Source organism: Myodes glareolus, chromosome 8 (genome assembly GCF_982192425.1).
Source record: "Myodes glareolus chromosome 8, mMyoGla1.1, whole genome shotgun sequence".
In the NCBI taxonomy this organism is placed as follows: Eukaryota; Metazoa; Chordata; class Mammalia; order Rodentia; family Cricetidae; genus Myodes; species Myodes glareolus.
In genome coordinates, this window is record NC_142033.1 from 16,535,028 (window position 1) to 16,549,106 (window position 14,079).

Consider the following 14,079-nt stretch of genomic DNA (forward strand, 5'->3'; position numbering starts at 1 on the left):
GTGCAGAGAAGTGCAGTAACTCATCAGTGCCCCCAAAATGAAATCTTAATATTTCGAGGTTAAGATGTCATTATATCTTCTGACCGTACAGTGTTCTGGCTAATTTTTTGTCAATTCAACACAAACTAAAGTCAAGAAAAGAAGACAGAACCTCAATTAGTCAAAAAAAGAGAATCTCAATTAAGAAATTGTCTCCATTAAGTTGGCCAATAAACATGTTTGTAGGTACATTTTCTTCATTAAAAGTTGATGTAGGAGGGCCCAGCCCACTGTGGGTAGCACCACCTTTGGTCAAGTGAACTTGAGATGTATAGGAAAGCCAGCGGAATAAGCCCCAAAGAACAAAACTGTAAGTAGTATTTGTCTATGGTTGTACTTCAGTTCCTGCCTCCAATTCCTTCCTTTGAATTCCCGCCCTGCTTTCCCTGGATGATGGGTGGTGATTTGTAAGCTAAATAAACACTTAGCTCACCCCCGGTGCTTTGAGTTACTGTTTTAACACAACCAAGAAAAGAAAATTAATATATGGTTAGCAAGAAGCAGGTCATTATACCCATACAGTTCTACTAAATAAGAAAGCCAAAATTTCTCGAGACCCAGGGGTCAACAGCCAGCAGGCCAACTTAAGGAAAGTGCATCTAATGTAACTGCAGCACCTACATTCTTGCCTTTGAGTTAGTGTTGCGAAACAAAGCCTATGCTGTCGCTTATAACTTTAAAACATTGTCTAAATGTCCATGTCTGTGAAACACGAAGACCAAGTCTTTTGAATTCTTTAATTCCCAGAGTAGTAACCACAAACTTTTTCTTTCTTTCTTTGCTTCTGTTTTGAGCCAAAAATTTGATCTAGAATACAGTTGTGGTTCAGAAATATGCCTAATTTTCTCGCTGCATATTTGTGGTGAAACATGTCCTTCATATTCCACACAAACTCAGTAGAGAGTTTAACAGTTCAAAGAAAAGTCTCCATGTAACAGTAAACAAGCTTGTGTAAATAGAGGGGGAATACACAGTCAGTTATGAGGTACTCACACTCCTGGTCTATATATTGGCCAATATGACACAGACAACCCATAGTGGCTGTTTGTGCTTATATTTAAATCAAGCAAAAACAGGAGCCTCACTTCTTAAACTGTGTTACTCATACCTTAGAAACTCAGCAGTGAAATGTTCTATGGCTTCTCTATGAGAGTGAGGATTTGTTGAGCTCATCAGTCACTGCAGTTAATTTGATTGGACAATTTTACTATAACAGCCACTTTTAAGTTTTTTTTTAACTCAAAGTAACTTTAAACTTTTCAAAATAATCACAGACCCTTAGAGACCCTGTGGTGGTTTGAAAGAAAATGGTCTCCAAAAGTAGTGGCACTATTAGGAGGTCCATGTCACTGTGGGGAATTGCTTTGAGGTGTCCTATGCTCAAGCTTCTCTCAGTGTGGTACACGGTTCATTTCCTGTTGCCTCCAGATCAAGATGTAGAACCCTCATCTCCTTCTCCAGCACCATGTCTGCCAGCATGCCACCATGTTTCCCACCATGAAAATTAGTGTGAGATTCCCCTCTGTATGCTATGAATATTTTATTACCATTAGTTAATAAAGAATCTGCTTTGGCCTATGACAGGGCAGAATATAGCCAGGCAGGAAATCCAAACAGAGATAGATAGAGAGGGTAGGTAGAGTCAAGGAGACACAATATAGCTGCTGAAGAAGAAAGATGCTGCCAAAACCTTTCTGGTAAGACACAGCTTTGTAACAATACACAGATTAATAGAAATGGGCTAATTTAAGATACAAGAGTTAGCTAATTAGAAGCCTGAGCTAATAGGCCAAACAGTGTTGTAATTAATATAGTTTCTATGTGATTATTTGGGTCTGGGCAGCCAGGAAATGAACAATCAATCTCCATTTACAAAATGGCACCCACTATTTGGTGCATGGATCTACATAAAACTTAAAATAGCTTTAAATAAAGGGGGGGGGACTTCTAGACCCATAAAAGAAGAAGTTAATTGGAGCTTTTTGGTAACCACATATTTTCAGATAGGCTCTGTTTGTTGATGGCAAACAGAGGCATGGCTACTTTAAGAGAAGCCTTTCTGACTCAGCATTAGCAGTAAAAACTGCATGGCTTCTTTAAGAGATAACTTCCTGGTATATGCTGGTAACACAAATGGCTCTGACTCTTTTTTGGGAGGTCCTGTTATGAAGCACTTATATGGCATCTGTGTGTAGCATGACACAAATTGATTAATGACAAAATACACTTGTTGCGTTCCTGGAGCTGGGGCAGTGTGTTGGATGGGGCAAAGCCAAAAGGCAGGGCTGCAGAGTTGGTTCTAGCATTTGAAAAACAAAGGCACACCTGATGAGAAAATGATTACAGATACACAATAAAGACAGACTCAGACAAAAACAAACCTCTAAATAAGTTACAGTCTGTTTAAAAAAATGTACATAGACTTGGGAGAGAGAGAAGAAAGAGTATAGACAGTTATAAAACATAGTAATAGATTAAAGGAGTAAAGATAATAAAATCAATATTAAAAAGTAATAGAGTAAAAAAGCCACATAAAGATGGAAAATACACAAAGAGTTTAGATTATGTATATTATTGTGTTTTCTTTGAATTTTTTGACATTTGATTATGGGGGCTGCTAAGCTAAACAAACATGTATATTTTAAAGGTATCTTGAATTTAAAATTTGAGTTTAAGGATATGTTACTTTGGAAAAAAGAGGTTCTGCTTTTGTTTCCATAGAAGATGAGAACCTGTAGATTCCTTCCAGGCTAATGTGCTTTGATGGAACAAGACCCCCTGAAAGGGCTCTGTGAACCCCCAAAATTGCCCAAACAACAGCAGGAAGCAGTTTGAAGAAAACTTCACCAATTACTTCAAGAGAAAGATGGGCATCTAAGAGGCTCCTTATGGAGTTTGCTACCCATTTGGTCAAGAAACTGCTCTTGCCTAAACTGTTTGATGGTATGCTGTATAAACTTGACATGCAGGACCCACAGAAATGACTGCTGAACTTGCCTAAAGGCGAGAACTTTCAGGGTTCCTGCTTTATGAAAGAATCTGACAGACATTCTGCATGACACAGAAGAAAGTGACTGACAAACTGCCAATATAGGCAAAATAGCCTTTCAAATTTCCTGCTTCATGGAAAAATCTGCCAGATACGATGGGCCTGTAGACTGAAGATGGATGTCCCAACATTACAGAAGAACTTGGGTGACTATCCAGTCAGCAAGATGTCTCTGTCAATTCAAAAGTTGTGGAAGTTGCTTAAAATGTACTTCCTGTTTACTTAGGTAATATTATATCCTTCTGGAGTCTTTGATGGATTTGAAGACAGATAATTATAGTTTTCCTTAGTTATAAAAAGTAAATTAGATATGAAATTTTAGACTCATAAAGAAATATTGTTACTGTAATTCTTATTTGATACCTGTTTTGTGTATATAATTTTACTATGTTAAAGTTAAAACCTTCTTTTTTATTTAGACAGAAAAGAGGAGATGATGTGGAATTCCCTTCTGTATGCCGTGAATATGTTTTATTACTGTTGGTTAATAAAGAAGCTAATTTGACCTATGGCAGGGCAGAATACAGCTAGGTGAGAAATCCAAACAGATAGAGAGAGAGTAGGCAGAGTTAGGGAGTTGCCATGTAGCTGCTGAAGGAGAAAGATGCTGCTGGAAACTTTCTGGTGAGTCACAGCCTCATGACAATACACAGATTAACAGAAATGTTTTAATTTAAGATGTAAGAGTTAGTTAATAAGAATCCTGAGATGATGGGCCAAACAGTGTTGTAATTAATATAGTTTCTAGGTGATTATTCAGGTCTGGGTAGCTGGGAAATGAATGAACAGTCTCTATTTACAAAAGATAATAGACTAAACCTCTGAACCTGTAAGTCACCCCAATTAAGTGTTTTCTTTTATAAAAGGTGTTGTGGTCTTGGTGTCCCTTCACAGCAATAAAAATCCTAACTAAGCAGGCACCTTTACAAAACATAGGCTGTCTACTTGTTTCTACTGTATTGCAAATTAAAACTGAGAAAATTTATAATTGCAACAACATTTCTTTTGGCTCTCAAGACACTGGCATTTTATATATTGTACCTCTGGGGAACACTTGTTGTGAGCCAGAGAAACATCATCATAAAGTTATAAGAATATGTTGGTCTCAGAGATGCTCTGAAGGTATCTGTCTCCTGGGATTCCAGTCCTCATTTTTAGAACGCTTATCTAGACTATACTCTGGTACTAGCAGTTCTCTGGCTCCCATTTACTTCTAAATACATGTGCTGTTTGTCTTGCTCAAAAATACTGCAAGAGTTTTAGAGTTTGGCAAAGTAAAATGAAACAACCTTATTGTTTATCCAAGCCAGACTTTCTGGGAGGAAATGAAAGGGAAGGGTCCACTCAGCAAGTACTTCTGCTGGAAATGAGGTCCATTGTATTCTGAGGAACACATTGCAACTTAATGATTGTTGTTTGGCCTCCGTAGGTTTCCTAAACTAGTGTGGAAAATACATCCAGACCTCAGACAACAATCTGGTATTTGTAAGTAGTAACCTCCCACTAGTGTCTGTGTTACCACAGGGTGAGCAAGCTAGAAATGAACTCTAGAAAGACCAAGATGCAGAATAGGTGATAAGCACCAAAACTGTCGAGGTTTCCAAGCCTGATGAAGACACATGAAGTTATTCCACAGTGGCTGACCTAACATTCTGTACTTACAGCCTTGTTGAGCATGTCCCTAAAAGCATGAAAGCAATGCACAATGAGTTTTCAGAGTGAGAAACAATCTTTGAATAAAACAGATTTTCCCATTTTGCTTACATTTTTACAACATACTTCTTGGTACGATCATTTATGTATACTTTGAAAATATCAGCGACTGCAATTTTTATTTTATTTCTTTAACATGCAGGTCTTTTGCATATATATTATTGTTTCAAGTTTGTGTTTTATGAAATTTCTGTGTGTTTGTTTGTTTTGTTCTATTCTGCTTTCTTTCTCTTTTATCTTATTTTATTATCATTTTCTAGATGCCTGTTTTCTAATGAGAGAGAAAGAATCTGTGGATTTGGATGGAAGGGGAGGTGGGGAGAGTCTGAGATGGGGTAGGGGAAACTATAATCAGAATATAGTATAATATTTGAAAAAATATATTTTGTATTTAAAAAGTGCAGAGTTTGGACCCTTGCCCCAATGGATACGCCTGCAAAATAAACAAGCAAACAAAAAACACCCACACCTAAAACTCAGAGATCACTGAAGGAAAAGGAGCAGAAAGGTTCTAAGAGCCAGAAGATAAGTTTACTGTGCATCTCTGTCTGCTAGGAATGTCAGAAGCTATGCCCATAAAGTTTGTCTTACCTCTGCTTTCAAATTTCAGTAGTCCTAAATGTATACGACTGTGTCTTCTTAAGGAAGTTCATGTTCCATATTTCTTTTGGGTTTTGTAGATAGAACTCTTAATATCGTCCAAGCATATAGACAGCACTAATGTTCAATGTGGCTATGCCTCAGGATCGAATGTCTTAAGTGTTGTAAGGGGGAGGACTTCTCTGGGAATCCTCAATATCCACAGTAGTACAAAACTCGTCAACTCATTGACTTACTATCAGGTATAAAAGGGGGCAGGTCCCATAAAAATCCAATGATTATAAATAACAAGTAATTCAAGTCTATGGAGTGTTTAGGGATGAAAATGAAGTGAGAATTGATGAGGAAAGTGAGAATGAGCATTCTGGGAAAATCGTTCGGTGGGGAAAGGAGAAGCATAAAGTTAGGCAGAATTCTTCCAATCTAGTTTCTCCACTGACTGTCCTCACAAGTACTTCTTGACATCACTACATGACTAACTTTGTTTGAGTTTGTTGGTTTCTGACAATATGGTCAAGCAAAGTGGATGGTGGTTTCATTGCTGAAGTCCCTTATGCTTTGAATTAGATGGGTCTTTGGGGCCTGTAGGTAATACAACCATCATGATAATAGACCACAGCTGTATACTCTGTCAGGTTTGCATCAGTGCCTGGATTGCTTGTTCCTATGGCTAAGGGAAAGTAAAGGAATTAAGTCTGTATTAGCCTGTGGATAAAGCTTTCAACAGCATTTCTGAATGGACACAGCCATGAAAAGTCAGAAGAGTGGAAACAGAAAAGAAAGAGCTGTCCCTTGTAGATAACTGTCTTAAATACACTGAGACTGGAATGAATACATGATGAACTCAACATCCAATGCTGTTTAGAAGAGATTTTTGTGTGTCTTTGTTGTGTGTCCTCATGCAGAGGATTGTCTGAGGTATTTAAGAAGTAAAATCCTTTATTCCTTGAATTTTGATCTTAATTAGATAAGAAGAAAGTAGCTTAGATAGGAGATGGAAACAACACCATTAATAATAATAAAGCTGATATTCGAGACTGTGATTTGTATCTACTGAGCAGGTGAATTTTCCTCAGATTTAGGCAGGTTTACCTAGTCAGTCTCAAGGTGGTTTGGACAACCTACATTATTATCTGTGGCTCAGCTCCTTATACTCTTGGCAGAGAGCAGAGCAGAGTGTTTGCATAAAGGGCAGGTGGTTCTGTGAGGAAGATAAGAGACAGATGTCACACTACGCAAATCCATTTGGTTATTGTAACCATCAGTCTAACTACTTCAACCTTTTCATAAGCAAGAGAGATGAACTAACTTTACAATATTCATCCTTCTCTGTGGGTGGATATGTCAAAAAAGGATAGAAACAAGTTGTAGGTATGCCCCTCAGCTTTTCCTGAGTCCTTCAGTCTACAGTTTACCCTCTGCAGCTACTCTGCAGTCTCTTCTTAATGGATGCTTTTGGTACCATGCCCTTGACCTTCCCACTTCCACTCATTCCCTTACAATACATTTTTTAGCTCATCTGGATTAAATATTCAGATTGATAAAGGAAGAATGACCAAGAAACTAACATTTATAAAGAAATTATTTTAAATAAGTATTTACTGGATCTAGAAAGAGAGTTTCAATGACGTTAAGACAAAGCTTATCTCAGAGATTCTAAGAAAGATCCTTTATCCCATTTTAATGTCTGTCTATTGTGATAGGCTTACCACTGGGAGGTAACATGGGATATTTGGCTGATTTTTCTTTATCCCGTACTTTATGGTGCATAAAATAATGATGTTTTCTTTTTGCCCATGACATGTTAGATACAGTAAACAACTGAATAATAACAGTCTAGATTTTTTTCACCTGAGTTGTATGACTCAAAACTTTATGTTATTACGTGATGTGGGATTTCCCTCTGTATGCTGTAGATATTTCTTATTATCATTTATTAATAAAAAGCTGCTTTCAGTCAATGACTTAACAGAATATAGCCAGACTGGAAAAGACATATAGTGAGAGTAGGCAGAGTTAAGAAGAGACTCCATGTAGCTGCTGCAGGAGACGAATGCTGGAAACCTACCAGTAAACCACAAGCCTCATGATAAAACATAAAATAATAGGAATGGGTTAATTTAAGATGTAAGAGTTATCTAGAAATACACTTAAACTATTGGCCAAACAGTATTGCAATTGATATAGTATCTATGTGGTTATTTTGGGTCTGGGCAACCAGGAAACAAACAAGCAGTCTCCACCTACAAATTGGCACCAACGTGGGTGACTACATCCACAAAAAAACCTGAGAGAGCTCAGGCTCTTTTTGGGGGCTGATGCCTGCCACCCACTTCAGGCCTGGGTGCTTGTGTACCCACTCAGGGTTAGGAGGAAATTAGCTGAGAGCTTGCCTGCCACTCAGCACCCTGGTCTGGGCAGGTCTCAGGATCGGGTCTGCTAGGAGTGCACAGGCAGGAGAGCATGACCACACACAGAGATATTTTCAGGCCACACAGTATTCTGCGTGGCAGATTTAGTTTTTACTTAGATTTACTTAAAAAAAGGGGGGGTTACATGCTGCATGGTGCTACCTAGAGTTGAGGTGGCAAGGATGGTTCCCACCCAGCAGTCTCAGAAACACTAAACAGACCTCTGCCATGTTGGACTGGGTAGAGCCAAAAGGCAAAGCAGCCTTAGTCCTAGCCATACCACTTAATATTTTAAGAAGTGCTCCTGGACAGAAAAGAATTACAGATACACGATAGAACAGATTCAAATATAGAAGACTTCTAAATGAGACACAGTATAGTTTAAGTAGTTTAAAATATACATAGGCTTGGGAGAGAGAAGAAAAAGAGTATAGTGAATTATAAAAAGAAGTAAATAATTTTTTAAAGTAAAGTCTTTAAAGAGACAGAGTACAGTCATAGATTAAATGAGCAAAGAAAAATAAGCCACGTAAAGATGGAATATACACAGAGAGTCTTGATTATGTATATTACTTATTTTCTTTGAATTTTTGACTACAGAAAGATATTTGATTCTGGGGACTGCTAAGCTAAACCAACATTATCTTGACTTCAAAATTTGGGTCTAAGAATATGTTGCTTTGGAAAAGAGGTTTTGCTTTTGTTTCTACAGAGGATGAGAACCTGTGGATTCCTTCTAGGCTAATGTGATTTGCTAGACCAAGACCCCCTGAAAGGTAACCATGAACCCCAAAATTACTTCACCCAACAAACAGCAGGAAGCAGTTTGGAGAGACCTATGTCAAAATTCCCAAATATTGTTTATAAATGTTTGTTTATAAAGGGGAATATGCTATAGAGATGAATATTTTGCATTGGTATGGATCTTGATCTATTGATACAAATTTAAGGCCAATTTTGTTATATGTATTTCTGCTCTTGATTAAGGTATTGTGTTTATGCAGCTTCTTTAAAAATCTAATGTATAATTAAAGATCACAGATTAATAGTCAAGCTGTTTGTTGGGTGAAGTAATTTGGGGGTTTACGGTGACCTTTCAGGGGAAGCTAGAAATACGCTTAAGCTGTTGGCCAAGCAGTATTACAATTAATATAGTTTCTGTGTGATTATTTTGGGTCTGAGCAACCGGGAAATGAACAAACAGTCTCAGCCTACAATTATGTTATCAATAATAAGGTTTACCTACAATATCAATGTGATTAAGACGATGTTTTTTGTTCTAGAGAAATTATTTCCTTCTTTCCTCATCATCACTTCATATATTGGCATGCAATTTGAGATTTGTCTCCCTTGGCCACATCTGTGTAGGATTATGATTCTTGGGGGCCAGATGCTTTCTTTTCCCATGAACTGTGGTGGTTTAAAGGAGTTCTGTGAAGTGGGCTGATGAAATATGTTTATTATCACAAGTTGGAGTGCAGGGTAACTGTTTTAGCAGCTGGACCTTGTGAGAAAAACAATCTGGGGCCACTCACATTTCCTTCTGTAAACACTGCAAGTGGCTGTGCAGGGGGGGAAAGCTTGGGAACTTTTTTTATTACCCAAGACTATGCTTTGTTGAAATTGAGAAATATGGGAAATAACTAATGGGATATTTTTGCTTAATAGTTGTTTTTATTCAAGCAATGCCATTGGGAGTAGTTTGAACTCAATAGATCTTAAATGCCTATTTTGTACCCTGTATAAATTAGATACTTCAAAGAATAAGATATGCTAATTGTTACTGGGAGTTCCACGTGATAGAAGTGAGTTAGTAAACACACTTGAGAACCAAAGAGGATCAGAAAGATGAAGAAGGTTGGGATTACAGAGGCATGGCAATCATGAAAGGCTTAATGGAATCAAGAGCAGAGGTTTGCAAACTTGGGGATTATGTTTTTCACTTAGACTAGACACTAAAACTCTAATTAACCCAATTAAAAAATGGGGTACTGATCTGAACAGAGAATTCACAACAGATGAACTTCGAATGGCCAGAAGACACTTAAGGTCATGCTCAACCTCCTTAGCGATCAGGGAAATGCAAATCAAAACCACTTTGAGATACCATCTTACACCTGTCAGAATAGCTAAAGTTAAAAACACCAATGATAGCCTATGCTGGAGAGGATGTGGAATGAGGGGAACACTTTCACTTAGAAATGGGATTAAAATCTCTGGGTCTATATCATTAGTATCTCTAGGCTATTTTTGTTACATTTACACATAAAACAATTTTAAGAGGTATATACTGTACTTGTGAAGATCTTTTAAAAGTTAAATAGCCAAAAACTAGCAGAGAACAAGGTAAAGCATTAATTACAGATTTTTAAGAAAACCAGAAACTCAGAATTTAAAATACGGAGTACAAAAGATTGTTCTAGCTCAAAAGACATGGACTGGTTCCACAAAGCTTGATTTTAATCTTTGTCATCCAAATATAATGGATAGTCTAATAGAAGATTGCCTTCAGTAAGTTTACTACTTACTAAAAGTACGTAGGAAGCTGCAAAAACCGAATAAAGTCCTGCAAGAGTAGCCTTCAACCACATTTCATATTTTATAGCCTAGCTAAAGCTAAACCTAAATCTTAGAGTTTCTTCACACTTTTATACTTGCAGTACCTGAAACACAAATTAACTTGGAGAAAAACAGTAAGTAGCTGATTTTCAAATTGCAAAACATGTTTTCAAATTTAATATTGTTTTTGTTGCCACTAAGAATAAGACACCAAATAACAGGGTTTGTCCCTGGGAAATACTAATTCTCCTTCTCCCAGCAGTCATTAGTTGCCTGTAGTTCTTTGTCTAGGGATGAAACTCCTCAAAATGTCCCCATTTTGTATTAGCATGTCATTTGATATTTCCTTTGGTCTGCTGTTATTCTTGCAAGCATTTCTAGACCAAGACAGAGGGGTCGACCTTGAAACCATGTACATATCAACAACAAAACTGGACTCAGCATGTTGTACTTATATATGTATATTTGTGCATACATATATACCCATGTGTGTGTGTGTGTGTGTGTGTGTGTGTGTGTGTGTGTGTGTGTAGGTAACAAAAATGAAGGAAAAGAGCCTATCAACTTGAGAGTGGGGAGACATGAGAAGGATTTAAGGAAGGGCAGCTGGGAGGGAGGAAAGGGAGGAGAGAGAGAACGGGCAGTGATGCAATTCCGTTTCAATTACAAACATATTAAGAGAAAGAATAAGGCTTCCCTGAGAAACTGGGAGTTTATGTGTGTATGTTGTGATAGTACTGTAAATTGATGGGTGTTCATAGTGAGTTCCTCTTTTTTAAAAGCCAAAAATCTTTAAGGACAGAGAATCTGCCTGAACTTGTAGTTTTCTAAAGTTAAGAAATTGCATGCTTATTTAAGCCTAGAATGTTCCAGTTCAAAATTTTACATGTTCAGCTTTTTTGCTTTATTTTACTTCAAAATAATTTATTCTAGTATGCTAAATACTGAGCTTGTCCAAAGTGCTGTTGCCTTCAAAACGCATTGAGCCTAGAACTGCAGTTTCTGAGAACAAGAAAGTGACTTGGACGCCGTGTGGTGGAGCGTTTCCCTCAATGGTCCTAAGTCTCCGCGTATCTGTTGCGTTTACATCACTTCCAGCCTTTGCCCCTCCTGCTGCCTGGAGTGTGCACAGGCCAAGCAAGCCCTTGGCTGGCTCCCTGGTTTTATTCAGTCTCCCACTTAAGCATCCCTTACTTTACAAACAAGTCTCTCTGAACTATTCTGATACTTCTGCTGTCGTCATCATTCCCATTTTTCTGAACTAAACATCAGCATGTCTCATAATATGATCTGGAGCTGTATGACGTACTTGTTTATTATTATATGTCTCCCCACTATAGGTTTCATGAGATCAAAGCCTTTGTTATTTCTAGAAAGAGGCAAGATAAACTCTAGGCTTGATCCTAGACCCTGACCCTAGAAACATATGCAGTTGAAATGAATATTTCTTTGTTAGTTCTGCATGTCAGTTCTTTATACTCAGTCATGTCATAGCTCGTGGGGATAATAATTGCATTTTATGAGTTATCTGTGAAACTGAGCAAGTTGCTGTTTCAAGACTACTTGGAAATTTATTTGCATTTTAAATTTGGAACTCCTTCCATAATTTTAAATTAGTTACTCTCGTTTTTAACTTCTGGCATAAAGCCACTTAGCAATGTTCATTTGTTTCTTATGATAATTTTTCTGGGGTAGGCTGTTTTGTCTTTATTTGGCACAAAAGTGTGGGGCTACAAAAAGACTGTGCAAGATGCATTTATGCAAACAGGATTTAATGATTCTGGGGGCTTGGTTGTACTTTTTTCCATGACTTTCTCATTTTTGCACAAATATTAAAATATCCTTTTCCCAAGATAAATGACTAAGTAGTGAATAGTAAAACTAGAACCTGTTTTGTACACTGTGGTTTTAAACATGAACATTAAGAATGGAAATATATTAGTTTTTGCAGAAAACATGGTACTGAGAATGGTGTTTGTCCTCTTCTTGCATTTCTTAGAACCCCATGCCTTCTCTGTGGTGTGGCTGATAGAGACACTTCTGAACATGAACCATCACCTAACAGGATGTCCTCTGCTCTTTTGGAGCCATAGAGACACTTCTGAACATGAACCAAAACCTAACAGGACATTGCTCAGTCTTTTGGAACCATAGAGATACTTCTGAACATGAGTCATAGCCTAACAGGATGTCCTCCACTCTTTCGGGGCCAAAGAGACACTTCTGAACATGAACCAAAACCTAACAGGATGTCCTCCACTCTTTCGGGGCCATAGAGACACTTCTGAATGTGAACCATCACCTAACAGGATATTGCCCACTCTTTGGGGGCCATGAGCTACCTCTGAAGATGCTTTATGTGTAGCGTCTTACAGGGCTCACCTCCTGTGGTTTATCTTCATCTTTTCTGTCATGGCGCTTTTCTCATTGACATCTGTAATCCTGCCTTCTCTAAGCCACCCTGGCTACACCCGAGTCTATTCATGGTGGCTGGGTTTGCATTCCAAGGCTCAGCTCTTTCTTCTGCAACTGCAATAACATTTGATGGAGTTCTCATGCCTTATTTGTCACTTACTATGTGTTGTCTGTATTTCCTTCCTGAATGGCAATTTTTTATACTTAATGATATCCTCTTCTAAAATACCATATAGTCTTACAGTGTGCACATAGGAGTTACCACAAAACCACTCGCCGCAGTATGTGTGTGTTTGTGTGTGTGTGAACTAAACAACCAATGTGCAATACTCTGATCAATTGCAGGCATGTTTTGTAAGAAATGCTGTGACTACTCATCAAGCACGGGCTCCTTTGTGACGTACACAGTGTCAGTGAACTGAATTTAGTGGCTAAGTTGATATGTCTTGAAAATTCCCACTAATGTCACAAAAGCTGAATCTGAGCCATGTTGAGGCACTGGCTTTGGTTAACTAAACTAGTCTGATTGATGTCTGCGCATGATGTTTGTGCATATTGGAACCCAAAGAATCAAAACTGCTAATAAGTCAGACTCATATTTGTTGTTGACGTTTTTGTAAATCCAAAGCAGATTTGTGTGCCACATCCGTAGCACCCCTCAGCCAGATGCTGTGCTTGTCTGCATGGCAATGTAATTGCGTTAGAGGATTCCAGAGTCGCTGCTCTTTTGACTTTAATATAGTTCATAAAGAAAGACCAATCTCACAGCGGCGAGATTAAAGAACAGGCCACTTGTACTCTTTCTGCTGGAACCATTCTGGGACTCCATGATGCTTGGTGGTCCACAGTTGTGCAAAACTGGGAGTTGAATTTGATATTGCTTCTTTGTGTTTTAAAGCACTATTGCTAATGCTTCTATGTGTTGCTTGTATTGGTTAATGAATAAAGAAACTGCCTTAGCCTGATAGGGCAGAACTTAGGTAGGTGGGGAAGATGGAACTTCTGGGAGGAAGAAAGCAGAGTCAGAGAGATGCCATGGATCCACTGGAGACAGACGCTGGGAATTTTACCCAGTAAGCCACTGCCATATGACAATATACAGATTAATAGAAGTGGGTTAAATCAAGATGTAAGAGTTAGCCAATAAGAGGCTAAAGCTAATGGGCCAAGCAGTGATTTAATTAATACAATTTCTGTGTGGTTATTTCAGGGCTAAGCTGGCCAGGCAGCCAGGATGGACAAGCAGACCCTCTCCCTGCAACATTTCTAAATTTCTTTCTTCATCTCAGATCT